The sequence below is a fragment of the Acomys minous genome (assembly GCF_964271855.1).
Source record: "Acomys minous genome assembly, chromosome: 15".
Classification (NCBI taxonomy): domain Eukaryota; kingdom Metazoa; phylum Chordata; class Mammalia; order Rodentia; family Muridae; genus Acomys; species Acomys minous.
In genome coordinates this window covers 95985251-96000575 of record NC_140497.1, presented here as the reverse complement: position 1 = coordinate 96000575, position 15325 = coordinate 95985251, and the positions used below count along the sequence as shown (strand labels likewise).

The 15325-nt window shown below is 50.4% G+C and overlaps 1 long non-coding RNA gene across 1 annotated transcript; it reads left to right on the top strand.

Annotated features, from left to right (window-relative positions):
* Positions 1–12270: 12270 nt before the first annotated feature.
* On the top strand, positions 12271–15009 carry LOC311584475. Its single transcript, XR_014774902.1, has 3 exons — positions 12271–12380; positions 12457–12494; positions 14332–15009. It is a non-coding gene; the product is annotated as an uncharacterized lncRNA (long non-coding RNA).
* Positions 15010–15325: the final 316 nt, after the last annotated feature.

Sequence of the window (15325 nt, the reverse complement as noted above, 5' to 3'; positions counted from 1 at the left end):
TCCACTCAGCTTTTTTTTTTTAAGAGAAACTGAGCACTGCTTTACGTAGATTTGATTTTCACACTAACATAAAAGTCATATGATGTCACCCTCTCCTTAGAAGGCCACAGCTTGAATTGATTTTTAATGATTTTTCTCCACTCACTGCCTCTGAGAATTCATTGAAAAGAAAAACATTCAAAATTAGAATCCCAGGACTGTATTTTTTTTTCTTTTTTTTCCTGCACCCAAACACTCCCAAAAGAAGCAACTTACAGATCTGTTTTGGCCTTAATCTGAGGGGACATGTCTGTGAGGAGGGGAAGAGGGTCAGCAGGAGACCATGCAGCTGGGCGGGGCTCCCACCACCTAGCATCTTGGCAGAGCAGGAAGTGGACAGGAAGTCGGCCCAGCCCCCAGGGACACACGTCCTCTGAAGAGGTTCCACCACCACCATCCGAGCAGCAGCGCCGAGTGCTCAGACACACAAGCCACATTAAAGCCACATATCCCACCTTAGCTTAAAAGCAAGCAGGAGCTGGGAATGAGCGTGTACTCCTGAGCACCCCGGCCCTGGCGTGATGAGGGCCAGCCGCCAGGAACCCTGGCCAAAGAGATGCAGGCACGTCTAGAGTTGTGCAGAGGGTAGCTTTGTGGGGGACCAACTCATGGAAGTGTGGTCCTGCGCTCCCAAGATGGGCACCTTTACAGGTTAGGACAAAAGAGAGTTCATCCGACCTGGGATGTTTTAGAACAGGAGGTCCATAGAACAAGATGGTCCCGTAATAAAGCCCTACACATATTTCTAATGTTTGGTCTACTTATGATTTGCCAGCACACTATTCAGAAGGAAAAAAATACCGCACGGTTACTCGGACATATCATGGTAGTTATGGCTTTAATTGTGTCTAAACACATCACGCTATATCCATCCATCTCCCCCTTCTTAACCGGCTCCTACAATCTCACATCCTAGGACGTACCCCCCTCAGCCTGCCAGGGGTCACGAGCATTGCGTAGGCGGCAAAACCATTTGCTCAGCTTGTAAGCCTTGTAGGCTCAGTTTTCTTAACAAATTTATTTTACTTCGAATTTATTAACCGAGAGTACTTCAGTTATAACCCGACTAACCTAAACAATAGGAAAAGGAGATTAAAGAATACAATAATGAAACCATAAGGATATCAGTTCCGAGGAACGATTCTCCTGGTGTAGTCAGCAGGATTTCTTCTGCTGGAACCTGGAGCAACCAGAACCTGGAACCTCAGCTGGAGCCCCAAAGCCTTCCCTCAAGCAGTTCTCTCTAGGAGCATCTTGAAGTGGAGCAATGAACAGCCAAAACTATCCCCAGTCTCCAAAGGCCCCGCCTCCTGCTCTTGGCTCACATTTATACCTCCTCTCAGAATTTATTCAAGGATGTTTTTCAGATGGTTAACAACCAATCTCCCCCACATGGAGGTTCGACTTCTAAGGGGGATAAACATCACCTGCTCTCTCACATGTCTTTTTCTCATCCCCTGCTTGTGATCTAAACAAAAAAAAAAACATGTTTATCTCTCCTTCAAAGCCTAATCCACAGCAAGTACCCCAAATCAGACACAGTCAGGCAGACAATAGTGACTGCATCCACCCAGAGCTCCAAGAACCAAGCCACTGGCTCAGTTTACCTCCCATGCTGGGACGTGGTCAGGCAAGGCAAACACTTGGGTTTCCTAGCAACACAGTCTCCTAGGACAATAGGGAGAACAGCAAGATTACAACTGTGGGTAGAGGGAAAAAGTGCTGCTTAGGGTCTATTAAAGGGTAAGTCTGTATCCTCCAACAGCACAGTCTGGCAGCAGCATCCTCTCTTCTGGAGGGTAGAGTGGGAGTGCTGGCAGCTGGTCTAGTGGAGCAACCACCCGCGCAGGCTGGTGCCGTGGACAGGCTGGCATGGTGGAGTCTGGTGAACCCTGGCTGTAAAAATGTGCCCCCACCGACTTGTATGCCTGAACATGTGGGTCCCCAGCCGGTGGCACCGTCTTACAAATTTGTTTGGGGACGATGTAGAAGCTTTAGGATGTGGCCTGGTGAGTGGGAGTTGGCTGAGGGCAGGGACCTGGAGGGCTGTGTCTGGCTCTGCCCGTCTCTGCTTCCTGGCTCTTCAAAACTGTAACAAACGGTTACTCTACGATGCCCCCAACACTACCGACAGAGCTACGCCAGGCGTCGTGGCCTCCTGACGCCATGGGTTGTATTTCCCGAACCGTGGGCCAGGATAAATCCTTCCTCCCTTAAATTGTTTCGGTCGGGTGTACCGTCGTCAGAAACTCGCAATCATTTTCAGGTGTCCTTGTGATGTTCCTGTAACAGCGTGTAACCGTCAGCAGCCAGCACGAGGCCATCTGCGTAACGCAGCCAGATCACAGCAGTAGGAAATACCCACGGCCTGTACTCCAAAGTGCAGAAAGCCTGGTTCTGCCTGTCTAGTCTCAAAAGAGATCTCACAACAGTCTTCTGAAGAAGAGGGTGCCCAGAGCCCAGGAAGGATGGCACATTTTTCAGCACTTGGGCAGCGGCAGACACCACAACATAGTCAGCAGGCGTGGCCTGATTTAGGTTCCTATATTCCACACTCTGTCTATCCGGGTGGAACGTATGGATACAGCTTGATGTAACCACAGCCATCTTGAGTGGTAGCCGTTAGCCCGGAGCAAGCCCGCTTTCCCTATATAAACATGTAAAAACCACTAGACTCATAGTAAGAGCCTGGATCCAAGCATGGGCCTAATTCCTTGATATTATCCTAGGATAAACCAGATACAATCCTGCTAGGATGAAGTCACTTATGTACCACATCACAAAATTCCCCATCCCTGGCCCAAATTGAAGCTATCTTATTACCTCCTGGGACCTCACTACCTTCTGCCTGTAAGTCCCCCAACAAATCCCATGGCCATCTCGTGTGTGTCCGCCTTTCTTCCTTTGGCCCCGTGGAAACTTGGGCCAGTCTTCATTCACTACGTTGGGTTGTTCTAGAAGAGTGAGCCTTTGTTCATGTGTGTGTGTGTGTGTGTGTGTGTGTGTACACATGGGCTGCACATGTATGCACATGTGTGTTTAGAATCACATAGAAACATGCCTCTAGAAATGCAGCATTATCCCAGCACTGTCAGAACCATACCCTGTGCATGACAAATTCACAGGTGGTTTATGATGAGGAAGCAGAGCAGACACCTGGGTGTAGTGTCTCTCCACCCCAAAACTGCAAATGCTTTCAGCTCTGTGTCTTTGGTTACTGAAGTGAAAGAAATCAGGCTGGACTAGAAAGGCATTGTTGCTGATGTAAGCCCAGCACAGACAGCAGTAATCGTCTGTGAACGTGGGAACCAGAGCATCCAGAATCTTCACTGGAACCCGACTTCAGGGGTACCTGCAGGTTTCCAACGTTTTCAAACCTGCTGTTTGTTTGTTTGTTTGTTTTTTCCAGACAGGGTTTCTCTGTGTAGCCTTGCTTGTCCTGGACTCGCTTTGTAGACCAGGCTGGCCTCGAACTCACAGCGATCCACCTGCCTCTGCCTCCCAAGTGCTAGGATTAAAGGTGTGCGCCACCACGCCCAGCCTTGCTTGGGGGGGGGCTTTAATGCTTATACCTCCCTCCCAACCCACCTCTCCTATATAGGTGGGAAGAGGTTAATGGGAGCAGGAAAAACAGACCTTCTTAGACTCAGTTCCTGGGAGCAATTGCACTGGAGTAGTCGGCAGGATTCCAGCAATTCAGCAAAGGGGACTGCAACCGCAGCAGCAGGAACCAGAGCAGCAGTGGAACCCTGGGCCTCAGAGCGCTCTCTGGAGCGGTTCTCTCTAGGAGTATCTCAAAGTGGAGCGATGAGCAGCCAAACAATAGGAAACAAGACCAAGACCAAAAAGCCCAGCCTCTTGTTTGTGGCTCATACATATATCTCCTCTCAGAGTCCTTACTGAGATGATTTTCAGCTGGCAAAGACCAAGCCCCCAAAAGAGGCGGTTCTTCTTCTAGTGGATAAACATCACCTGCTCTCTCACAAGTCTGTTTCCCATCCCACACTTGGGATCAAAAAAAAAAAAAAAAAAAAAAAACACATGCTTACATCCATTGCAGGTACCCTTGGCCATTCCGCAGACAGTGCCCGAAGAAAGGGTGATTCAGCTGCGGTACCCACAGAGGAAAAGGCAACAGGGCCCACAGGCCTGGGGCACCTTTTCAGCCCTCCTCCCTCAAACTCGAACTCGAAGTGATCAGCCTGCCTCTGCCTCCCGAGTGCTGGGATTAAAGGCGTGGGCCACCACCTGGCGCTTTTTCATTTCTTAAGTAAGGCAAGGATTGCCCTTCATGCTTCCTCACAGTGTCGACTCTTCAAGGTAAACATACACATGTCCCCCGTGCTCCCATCATGAGAAACTATGCTGCTCTCAGGCCCCTTCTTCCTTCCTGCCCCCCCATCCCCCCCACACACCCACACCCCTGTCTTTTGCAATAGACTTGATTTCCCACATGGTTTGCCTCTTCAGCAACTGTCCACAGGGCTTAAGAATCTGTAGGTGAAGACTCAAGTCCCAGATTCACGTCCGTGTTGTGCAAAAGGACCTTATACACCATGAGGGAGAACACTACACCACTAGGGCAGAGCCTGAGAGAGTGACCTCTCGGAGCGCCCGCCCACACGGAATTCTCTCTGACACTGGGTCTCATGAAGGCCAGGCTGGCCTTAAACGCCCTATGTGGCTGAGGGTGGTTTTGAATTCCTGGTAGCCTGTCCCCCACCTTGTGCGTGCTAAGGTTACAGGTGAGCTGTGAGGTGCGGGGTGGGGAAGGTGGGGGGCGGGAGTGGGCGTGGTCAGAGGTGAGGGTAGGAGGGGCGGGGTAGCAGCACTTCCGGTGGTCTGCTGGGCAGAGGGTTGGACTTGGTTCGGAATGAGAAGCCTTTGGAAAGTGCTGACTTGTAGGACACAGCCTTGAGACCCGCTAGAGAAGGATCACCCTAGAGAAGAGACACGGAGATGACGGGGAGAGCCACGCAACGGCTCTCGCCACAGTACCGACGACGTGAGATGACAGGGCAGGGTTAAGCCAAGGCAGAGCCGCTGAGACTCAGACCTTTGAAACAGGCCAAAGAGAAAATCTGAGACTATCTGCTGGTGGACTGGGGAGAGTGTGAGAGAGACACCAGGTTCGGGGCCTGGGCCAACAGGAAGAGCCGCAGTGGCCTCAGCAGGAAGAGCAGGGTGGCAGGACCAGGCAGCAGAAGATTTCTATCTGAACTGTCGCGTCTACACAGCATTCTGAGGTGCGGAACCTGAGTGGAGGGTACAGATGCAGAACCCTCAGCGCAGACATAGACATTGCTTACTGTTGGATGGAACCCGGGACATTGTGCATGCTGGGCGGATGCCCTGCCGCAGAGCCCCAGCCTAGACAGCATTTACCGTCATTGGATGGGATGGGCCTGTCTAGTATCATGCCGGTATTTAGGGACAGGATGAGGAGGGTGCAGGTTAGAGCACTAAGGAGCCATTTCAGACGGATTTGCACCATATTCTGGATTGCCTGTGTCCTGTCCCACCCTCACCCCCACCCGCACCCGCACCCCGCCACCCCTGTGGCTCTGAACTCCCAGACTCTGCATGTGTGCAGCACAGATGACAATCCCTAGCTCCTGAGAAAGGAAGGTTAAAGGAGGTCACGCCCTGGCCTGGCAGGCAAACAGCCCACTCAGCAACAAGGGCAGGAAGCCGTGCTTCCTCCACACGGGCTTCCCCTCTCTGTCCTCTGCACTGACTGGCACAGGATCACTCGGCCATTACTAAAGATGCTCTGAGGATGACGGGGACTAAGCTCGTCCTCCAACTCCTGGGAACACCCCAAGTTTAATGCCACAGCTCTAAGGACAGGCTGGCTTTGAAGGTGAGAAAAGCTGCTATCTGTGAAGGGTGGCTGAGCAGCGTTAAGTTAAAGAGCCACCTGAGAGAACGTAGTGGGGACTGGACTGTCCCTGGGGATCCCTTGACCCTCAGACCTAAGAGTGTTGGAGACTGATGTTCTCTGCCGACTACTTCCCTCGAGGTCAGGCCCCTCCCAGCAGCAGCCTATCCTTGGCAACAAGCTGATAAGGACTGTTAAGTCTTGACGTCTTTCCTCCAAGCAGAACAGGTTCCGAAGGGCTTGGACACTTGAAAGAGTGGCTGAAACATGCAACGGGGCCTGGCTTCTCTCTCTGCCCACCCTTGCTTCCCTCACTCCGTGGCAGACATCTGTCCCAAGATTGCTCCCCAACAAGACTTCTGCGTGCACATCTCAAGAGGCTGGCAACCCATTCCTCAATGTTGGTCAGAAAGAAGACTGCAGAAAGTACGTTCTGAAATGAGGTTTTTGAGCTGGCTCACTCCCTGGCAAGCCGGCTGTGAAAACCTTGATAGGTTTCCTAGAAAAATGTAGCAGTCATCCTTAAAACCCACAGCTAGGTCAAGTCCTAATACAGCCCAACTGGAGAAGTGCTGGGGCCACTAAAGGGAGGAAGGAACCCAGTCAATATACTGGGGAAATGCGTGTGGGGCGAAAACCCTGAACACTAAATCAAGGTTTGGGGTGTGGGCAGAAACACACTTGATAAGAGGACGCTTGTTAGCCATCTACAGTTGTGTGGTAATACTACCAAACTCAGTGGCTTACACAGTGCAGTTTTTGTTGTTGTTGTTGTTGTTGTTTGGTTGGTTGGTTTGGTTTGGTTTTTTGTTCACAGTTTCTGAAGGTGTGACTTCTGGTGCTGGTATGTTTGATAATTCTGTCACCGGGCTGCAGCCCAGGCTGAGACCTTAGCTAGGGGAGGGCAAACCCTCTAAGTTTGCCTGACTGTTGCCAGGGTTCCGGTCTTTGTAGATTGTCCAAACGAAAGCCTCAGTTCCTTGATGGCTGTTTGCCAGAGGCCATCCTTGGGGCCTTGCTCCCTGTCCTTGTGAGGGCCACTTATACCTCCTTAAAGCCAGCACAGAGGTGGTCTTCTAGCAAGACTGATGTTCCAGTCTCAGGCTGCTCCCCCCTCCCTCCCCTCTCTCTGGAATCTTGTCACGTGTCTCAACTACAACTGGCCAGAGGGCTGACACGTGACTCCATGACTACAGGCTGGAGACTACAGGAGCCTCCCAAAGACCCGTGGAGTTTACTGACACAGGGACACGCTCCCACGACGCAGGATTCAGCACCCTGGCAAGTTCCCTAGGACTAAAGTGTTTCTCAGAAAAACTAAGGGCCCAAATTGTATGAACCGGGGACTTGTGGAGGTTTCTGTGGTGGACAGTTGAGGGACGCAAAGAGCCGAGAACTCCAGGCATCGCAGGAGGGGCTGCAGGGTGTGAGGCTGGGAACCGGGAGGGAGGTTCTGAGCACCTGCTCGGGCGCCAGGCACCGTCAGCCCGCGGCCTGGAGGAAGGACGTAGTGGTGGAAGTGCTGAGAAGTGGATGGACAGGGTTTCCTGTCCGGATGAACGTGGGATGAGGGAAAAGCAGAAGGCTTGCGGGCTTGCGGGCTTGCGGGCTGAGCACAGAACAAAGACGCATTAAAGAGAGGGCAGGGAAACACGGAAGGAAAGACGATTGGTGGGAAAATTCAAGAGTCCTGTTGTTCACCGTCACAGGGAGCTGTGGACAGGCCGGCGGATCTGCGAGTCTGGAATTCAGGAGGAAGGTCTAAGCAAGGGACAGAAATGTGGCAGTTATCAGAGTCCGCATGCATAGACCTTCCACACAGATGACATCACCTAGAGAGTAAGAGTAGAGAGGCGGGGCCTGAGAGGCCGGAGCCTCAGAGTACCCCAAGGCTGCGGACCGGAGAGATCGCAGTGGAGGCGGCACATCAACATGATGAGTTCAGGGAGTAGTGGGGGAGACTGCACTATGACCAGATGAGGGGGGCTCAGGGAAAACTGAGAACAGTGGGGGGGAGGGGGCCAGCCTAGAAGAACGGCTGACTTTGGGAGCCTCATGGTTGGAGGTTATGAGCTGGTGCATCATTCCTGACTATACACCCAAAGACTCCAAGTCAACAAACCACAGAGACAGCTGCGCATCTCTGTTTATTCCAAGACTGCTCACAGCAGCCCCACGTTCTGGAATCGGTCTAAATGAACTGACAAAGAAAATGTCACGTGGGCTGTGGAGGTGGCTCCGTGGTTACGGCGCACTTGCCTGAGTGCAGATCTCCAAAACCCACACAAAAGCCAGGCAGGTGCGGCGACACCTGGGCCCCAGAACTGAGAAGGGAGAGGTGGAGAAGCCCAGGGTAAGGAGGAAGCTTAGGATCCAGGGAGTGGCCCTGTGGGGGCCCAAGAAGATTCCTTACGTCAGCCTCGGGTCTCCGCACACAGGCAAGTCATCTGCAAACACTTGTGTGCCATATGCATGTAGACATGAATGCACACACACACACCACAAATACATATGTGCCAAAAATCCTACAAAAGAATAAGAATGAGGCCGGATGGTGGTGGCGCACGCCTTTAATCCCAGCACTTGGGAGGCAGAGGCAGGTGGATCGCTGTGAGTTCAAGGCCAGCCTGGTCTACAAAGTGAGTCCAGGACAGCCAGGGCTACACAGAGAGACCTGTCTCAAAAGAAAAAAAAAAAAAAAAGAAAAGGAAAATTAAAAAGAATAAATGAAATTATGTCATTTACAGAAAGATAGATGTAGGTCATTTTTTAAAAGGCTAAATCAATTGGATCCAAAATATACACACCACTTCCTGTTCTTTTCTCTCACTAGTGGGTCCTAGAACTTATAAGATTATATAGATAATAAAATTTACATATCATATATATATGTATTTATGGCACGAAAAACAGAGGGTTGTCTGGGGGAACTAATGAAGATAGGGGCGGGAAAAGGGAAAGAAGGGAGGTGAGTATGGACCAAGTACTTGTATGAAAAGGTCCTTATGAAACTTGTCACTGGAGACAATGCGTTATACACCTATTATACTTAAAAAGAGAGACTGAGAGTCACTTCCTAGGTGGTGTCACTCAGGCATATGGATGATCTATGCACATCGATTGACTAGTTCATGCTTATAAATCCCCTGGGTCTTCCAAAATCGTATACCCTATGGTCTGCTGGTCACAGCTCGTAGCCTGCAGTATGACAAAGCGCACAGCACAAGACAGGCACAGCTGGGGTTCAGCCAAGTCACAGAGCGGTCAGGACTTCACCAATGAGGGGCTGCAAGGGGCCGCCTCTCCCCGTTTCTCCCATGGCAAGCCGCGGAAGCCAGTGCGGTGATTCTAGAGCACTCTGCCCAGCCCCCCAGCCCCTCTTCCAAGAGCACCTCTGTCGGACTTACTGCTGAACCTCCGTGAAAGCACCAGGCTTAAAACACACGAGACCAGATGTGGGCAGGCCTACGAAGGGGGTGCTTACACGGAGGACCTGGGGTGGGGAGACGGAAGCGTCAAAACGGGAGTTAGGGGTGGCATTGTTGTGAGAGAAGGGGGTGGGAGAGTTAGTTTAAAAAAATAAATAAATAAAAAGTATAGATTGTTCTGGGAACCCAGAGGTGGGAGAGGAGAGGGTCCGGCAGAGCTCCTACATCAGGAAGCCAGAGGACCAAGGAGAGCCGCTGTCAGTCCCTGCTCCGTTCACTCGGGCCTCTTGTCTCTACACTCAGGGTTAGGGGCCAGGCGTGTAGCTGTTCTCTAGGGTAGGGTGGTGCTAAGTTAAAGATACTTAGGATTCAAGAATCTGTTTGTTTCCTTGCTTGCTTTTCGAGACAGGGCTCTCTGTGTAGCCTTGACTGTCCTGATTCTTAAATTAAGTCAAGATACTAGAATCAAGTCAAGTTCAGAAGAAGAAGGAAGAAAGAAGAAGAAGAAGAAGAAGAAGAAGAAGAAGAAGAAGAAGAAGAAGAAAAGGAGGAGGAGGAGGAGGAACGGGTGGACAGTCAGTAAGAAATACTATTATAGGATGCTTAAGCAATGCATTCACTCACTCACTCATTCATTGATTCACTTTCCAATCAATCAGTTCTATTTCTCTGACATTCCCAACACCTAGAAGATGGATATTCCACCCATTTTGCAAACTGCTTGGCTGTGCCACCCACTGTGCCCACCATAAAGGAGAGCCGTGTGTCCTATGCCTGTGTTGGTAAACGATTTCATATAAGAATATTGTGACCAGTCCTTAGGCCAAGTACCAGCTGTAGTTTTCCAGTTGACATTCTGTTCTTCCTACAGTTAAAACTGGCAAGTGACTTTTTTTTTTTTTTTTTGGCTTTTCAAGACAGGGTTTCTCTGTGTAGCCCTGGCTGTCCTGAACGCGCATTGTAGACCAGGCTGGCCTCAAACTCACAGGGATCCACCTGCCTCTGCCTCCCAAGTGCAGGGATTAAAGGCGTGTGCCACCACTGCCCAGCAAATGACTTTTTTTTTTTTTAATCTGGAAGAGTTGAAAGTGTATCCTGTTGTCTTGATTGCATTTCTTTGGCAACTGTCAAGTAAACACCTCTTGTATACTAGGCAATTTTTTTCCTCTGTGAACTGTGTGTATGCCTCGCAAATTCCCCCACTTACCATCTGCCCTGTTTTCACTGATCAGATTTTAAAAATCATTTAAAATGTATTTCCATTAAAAATATATTTACCTATCTGGGTGTGATGGCACACGCCTTTAATCTCAGCACTTGAGGCGGCAGAGGCAAGTGGATTTCTGTGAGTTCGAGGCCAGCCTGGTCTACAAAGTGAGTCCAGGACAGCCAAGGCTACACAGAGAAGCCCTGTCTTGAAAAAGAAAAAGGAAAGAAAGAAAGAAATTAATTTACCTATATGACTGACAAGAGAACAAAGGGATGTCACCACAGGACCCAGTCGCTGTGGGCCGGCTGGAAGGGGAGGCCACTTCTTGCAGCCACGCGCTGACAGCTTGTCTTTTTGTCTCTTTAGCCCTCAGCCTCCCGCAGGTGATATGAAGACAGGTGACAGAACAGGAAAACCTACACCCAGAGGAGAAAACAAGAGTTTCCCAAGTCTCTCAGCCAGCGCCAGTTTCCACCTGCTGACGCCCCCACCCTTTCCCCACAGCGGGTGGTCTTGCCAGGTCTGAAGGGATTATCCAGGATCAATATTTGAAATAGTTGATTTTTTTTTTGTCTAACTGGAGTTAAGTTTATAAGCTTTTTTTTTTTAACCACCAAACACCAGAAATAAAAACCTGGAGGGAGGCCAGTTTGACTCTGTGCCAGGGTCCTCCCTAGCAGAGGAGCGGCCATCAGCCCCAGTTGCTTCCCCCTAGCTGTTGACAATTCCTTTCAAGGGCTGAACAATCCCATCGCTTCTCAAGTTCTTCATGGGAGTAATTCAGCTCCGAGTGATTCCTAGAGATCCTGCCCTCCCAGCGTGGCTCCTGAGACCTGAGCTTTTGCAGGACAGGAGCCTCCTGAGGCCTGGGGCTCCATGTGACCCAGGCCGCAGCTCTGGGACTTTCCTAGGGGGATTTTTCAGCTGCTGGCTCTGCACATGTTAACAAGGTGGGTCAGGGGTTGGGGTGCAAGGATCAGAGCATCTGTGGTCCAGTCCCCGGGAAGTGGGTGGGGAGCGTGGCTTCATCATAGTAATCCCTAATTAAGAACTACACTGCAGGGAGGCTTTGTCTCCTCACACACATGCATGGAGAACCAATTACACATCTCGCGCTCAGCTCACCCAAGCCCTAGTGAACAAGACAGCACCCCCACCCCCATGTCCAACACACACACACACACACACACACACACACACACACACACCAGGCTATTGAATTCACAGTCCAGCAAGAAAGACAGACAAATAATTCTATAACTTAAGTTAATAGTTACAAGTGTGAAAATTTTGTTTAGTCAAGTGGGAACAATTCTGTGCCTTTTTGTATGAGTTCTTTTTCTTTCCTTTGAGAGAAAAAAAAAAGACATCAAGGCAAATGTAGTGGTGTCTCTTTCTTCTGCTTCCTACACTTCGGCATGGCCATCCTGAGAAAACAGCCCCCAGCCACGGACAGGGCTGGAGGGAGGCAGCTAGGTTCAGCCCTGACATCCCCACACCACCGCAGTCAGCTCTAAGGGCTGGTCCTGGGAACAACCTTTGGCCCAATGTTGGCCTTGGATGTGATTTCTGAGTGAGCTCTGCCTCACAGCACATCTGTGGCTCCTCCTCTGTCTCCTACTCTTCCATGCTCAGAACTCATGTTCCAGATGGGCTCTGCTGGCAAGCATCTGAGACGTGTCTCAGAATCTTGTGATGCGTTCCTGAACCCCTGGGCTTTGTGTGCAGAGTGAGTCATTGGCTCCTGATTCATGCTGGCCCCTGGGGCCTTGGCCCATAAACCAAGGCCCAGCAAGGCCTGCAGGGGACCCCTGTCCATGAGGTGTTCGGTTGGCTCTGCAGGAGCCCCCTGTCCACAAAGCATTTGGTTGGCTGCGCAGGAGCTCCTTGTCCACGAGGCGTTTGGTTGGCTGCGCAGGAGCCCCCTGTCCACGAGGCATTCGGTTGGCTCTGCTTTCTACTCTCTTGTAACCTTTGTCTCTGTGCTGATTTTCTTCAGTCCTTCTGGTAAGAGAAGGGCCTCTGAGCACAGTCCTGCTCTGTACACTTGGTCCCTACCTTCTGCTCCAGCTATGCCTCAAGCCCCGGGGACTGCTGGGAATCCTGTCAAGGCAAGGCTACTGCTGCTACCACCGAAAGGAAGGGCTTGGCTAAGCAGGATGACCTTCTCAGGCACTAGGAGGGGAGAAGCTTTCACCACAGTGACTGGGATCCCGCAGCTGCAGCTCCCCAGCTAAGTAGCAGGTTTTCTGCGCCTCAGATCCACTGTCTTTCAAAGTGTAAACATAAAAATTATGGAGACAAAAATGGGTTAAAACGTACAGATCTCGGAGAGCCCTGGCATGTGGTTATTGGAGCCCTGCTTTGGCAGGCGCTCAGCCGAGCTCCACAGGGCAATTTTCTGCAACTTCAGGTCAATAATGTCTGGTTTTATGGCGTCTCCTCTTTCTGCTCCTTCTCGGAACACCACAATACCGGCACTCCTTCCTTTTAAATGCCGTGACGTTTCTTTTTATTTATTTGTGAGCATGTGCGCACACCAGTGCGTCCATGCAGAGGTCAGAGGGCAACTCTCAGGAAGCATTTCCTTCCATCTACCATGTGGGTCCTGAGTAAATCTCTCAGACCCTGAGGCGGGCTGGCAAATGGCTTCCCACTGAGCCCCCTTTCCTCCAGCACATCCATTGCAACGGGCTAGACCAACAGTGCGCTGTATTCTGGTGTTTGGGCTCTAATTACCCAGGTTTGGATTCAAGCTCAGCCCACCTCACCTTTACAGGAAGATATTCTTAGTGGCTCTGAGTTGAGGTGGCTGCCAGGAAGGCAGTTCCCTTCCTCCAGGGCAGAGCCTGCAGCAAGCCTTCATCAGCTAACACTGCTGAGAACTGAGAACTTCAAGAAAACCAGAACGGTGTGCACTAGAGTGGGGCTGGATGAAGGGCTCAGAAGCAGGGTCATGGGGGGAGAACATGGGCTAATGACAGAAAGCTGAGCGCCCACACACTGTGAAGGCCAAGCAAGGGGCCACAGGTCTACTATGGGGTGGATTGTGACTGGTTATTAGACCAGGGGCAAATACAGCAAGGAACTGTTGGGGATGCACCTGAGAGTGCTGCACAGACCCAGCAATTCCTTGTTACGGTGGGACTCCAGCCCCTTTCCCACAGCACTCATATAACTTGTTGTCAGGCTCTGAGAGGTCAGGAGAACTTTCTAGAAGGACAAACTAGAACAAGAGAAAAGTCATGTAGCCTCGGGTGAGGTGTTGAGCACCTCACTCAAAATATCAGTCAGCGATGGGGTTCTTGTACTTGAGTGAAAACTTAGTAGAAAGGACAGATGAAAACTATCGCTTTTACATTTTGTCCTCTGCCTATTAATGCTATTGATAAATATATATTTTAATGCTGTAGTTTGAGGGCGCACCTCAGAGTTAAGAGAGGGGAACTTGAGCCCTAATGTAAGAGGGCTAAGATGTAAACCCTTCCAGTGGGTGATGAGGTCTTGAGGATTCTGCCCTGTGAAGAGATTAATGTCACTGTCGTGGGAGCGGGTCAGTTGCTGCCAGCGTAGACATGCTGTAAAGTCGGATTCACCTCTCTCTCAGCCTGTGAAACCCTCTGCCATGCCAGGTGCGGGGTGAGGGTCCCAGCAGGTCCCAGGCTTCAGCCCTGAGCAAAATCCTGTTACAAGCTTTCCGGTCCGTCAGCGATCGCATGAGATAGTCCCGGAGTCGAGGCATGCAAACGCATATTTCAACGTTTTTCACACAGATTTGTGCAGAACTTCAGAAATTCTCATGAAGTGACCCTTCCTCTTACAAGAAAGAAAACTGAAGCCCTGAGAAAGGAGAGACCCAGCTGGTTCTAGAACCTTCTGGCTGGTGATGGATGACAGCACAGAAGACCCAGCCAGATCCTCCACCTGTGTTTGTGACCTCTAAACTTGACCCCTGGCTCCCAAGCTGTATTTCCCACGGGGTCCTCATTTTGGGGGAATTACAGGAGCCATTTCCCACAGTTTGCAGCATTTTTTTTTTGAAGACTGAGGACAAACAGCTGAGAGGATTTTAAGCTAACTTGAGAACCCACACAGTTTTGTCAAGCCCTCCATTAGCACCTTGCAAATCTTTATCACACGGTATTCAGCTGCATTTTGTCCGTAATTCAAGTCACAGTAAAAAGGATTAGAGAAGCCCTGTTATAGAATGAAAACAAGCTTCTGATCTCCCCAGCACACCAAGGAGGGTGGGCAAGCAGCAGGCAGCCATATAATGATCTTTTCACCTCTTATTGTAGTGAGTCACATAAAGGCGTTTTCATGCAAGAATGACAGAGTCTGAGGACATCTGCCCAGTTCCGTCTGCTCTCTCCTCTCACTCCTGCTCCTTTCGGTCCCCCAACCTCTGAGACGGTTTTGTTTCAACTCTCACATCATCTGTACAAACATGATTTTATACACACACACACACACACACACACACACACACACACACACACAGAGAGAGAGAGAGAGAGAGAGAGAGAGAGAGAGAGAGAGAGAGAGAGAGAGAATGTGGAATCTCTCTTTCTGAGACAATCTTTGGTTGTTTTCACTCCCCTCATGTGACACAGGACATGGCTTCACTCTTCTTTATGACTGAGAAAGAATACACCAGTAGGGAGACCATACTTCCTCGGTCCATTTCTCTGCTGATCAACAGCGAGTGCTGCAGTAAACACTGGTGTACAAGTCATCTCTTTGATATGTTACCTTGTGGTCTTCAAA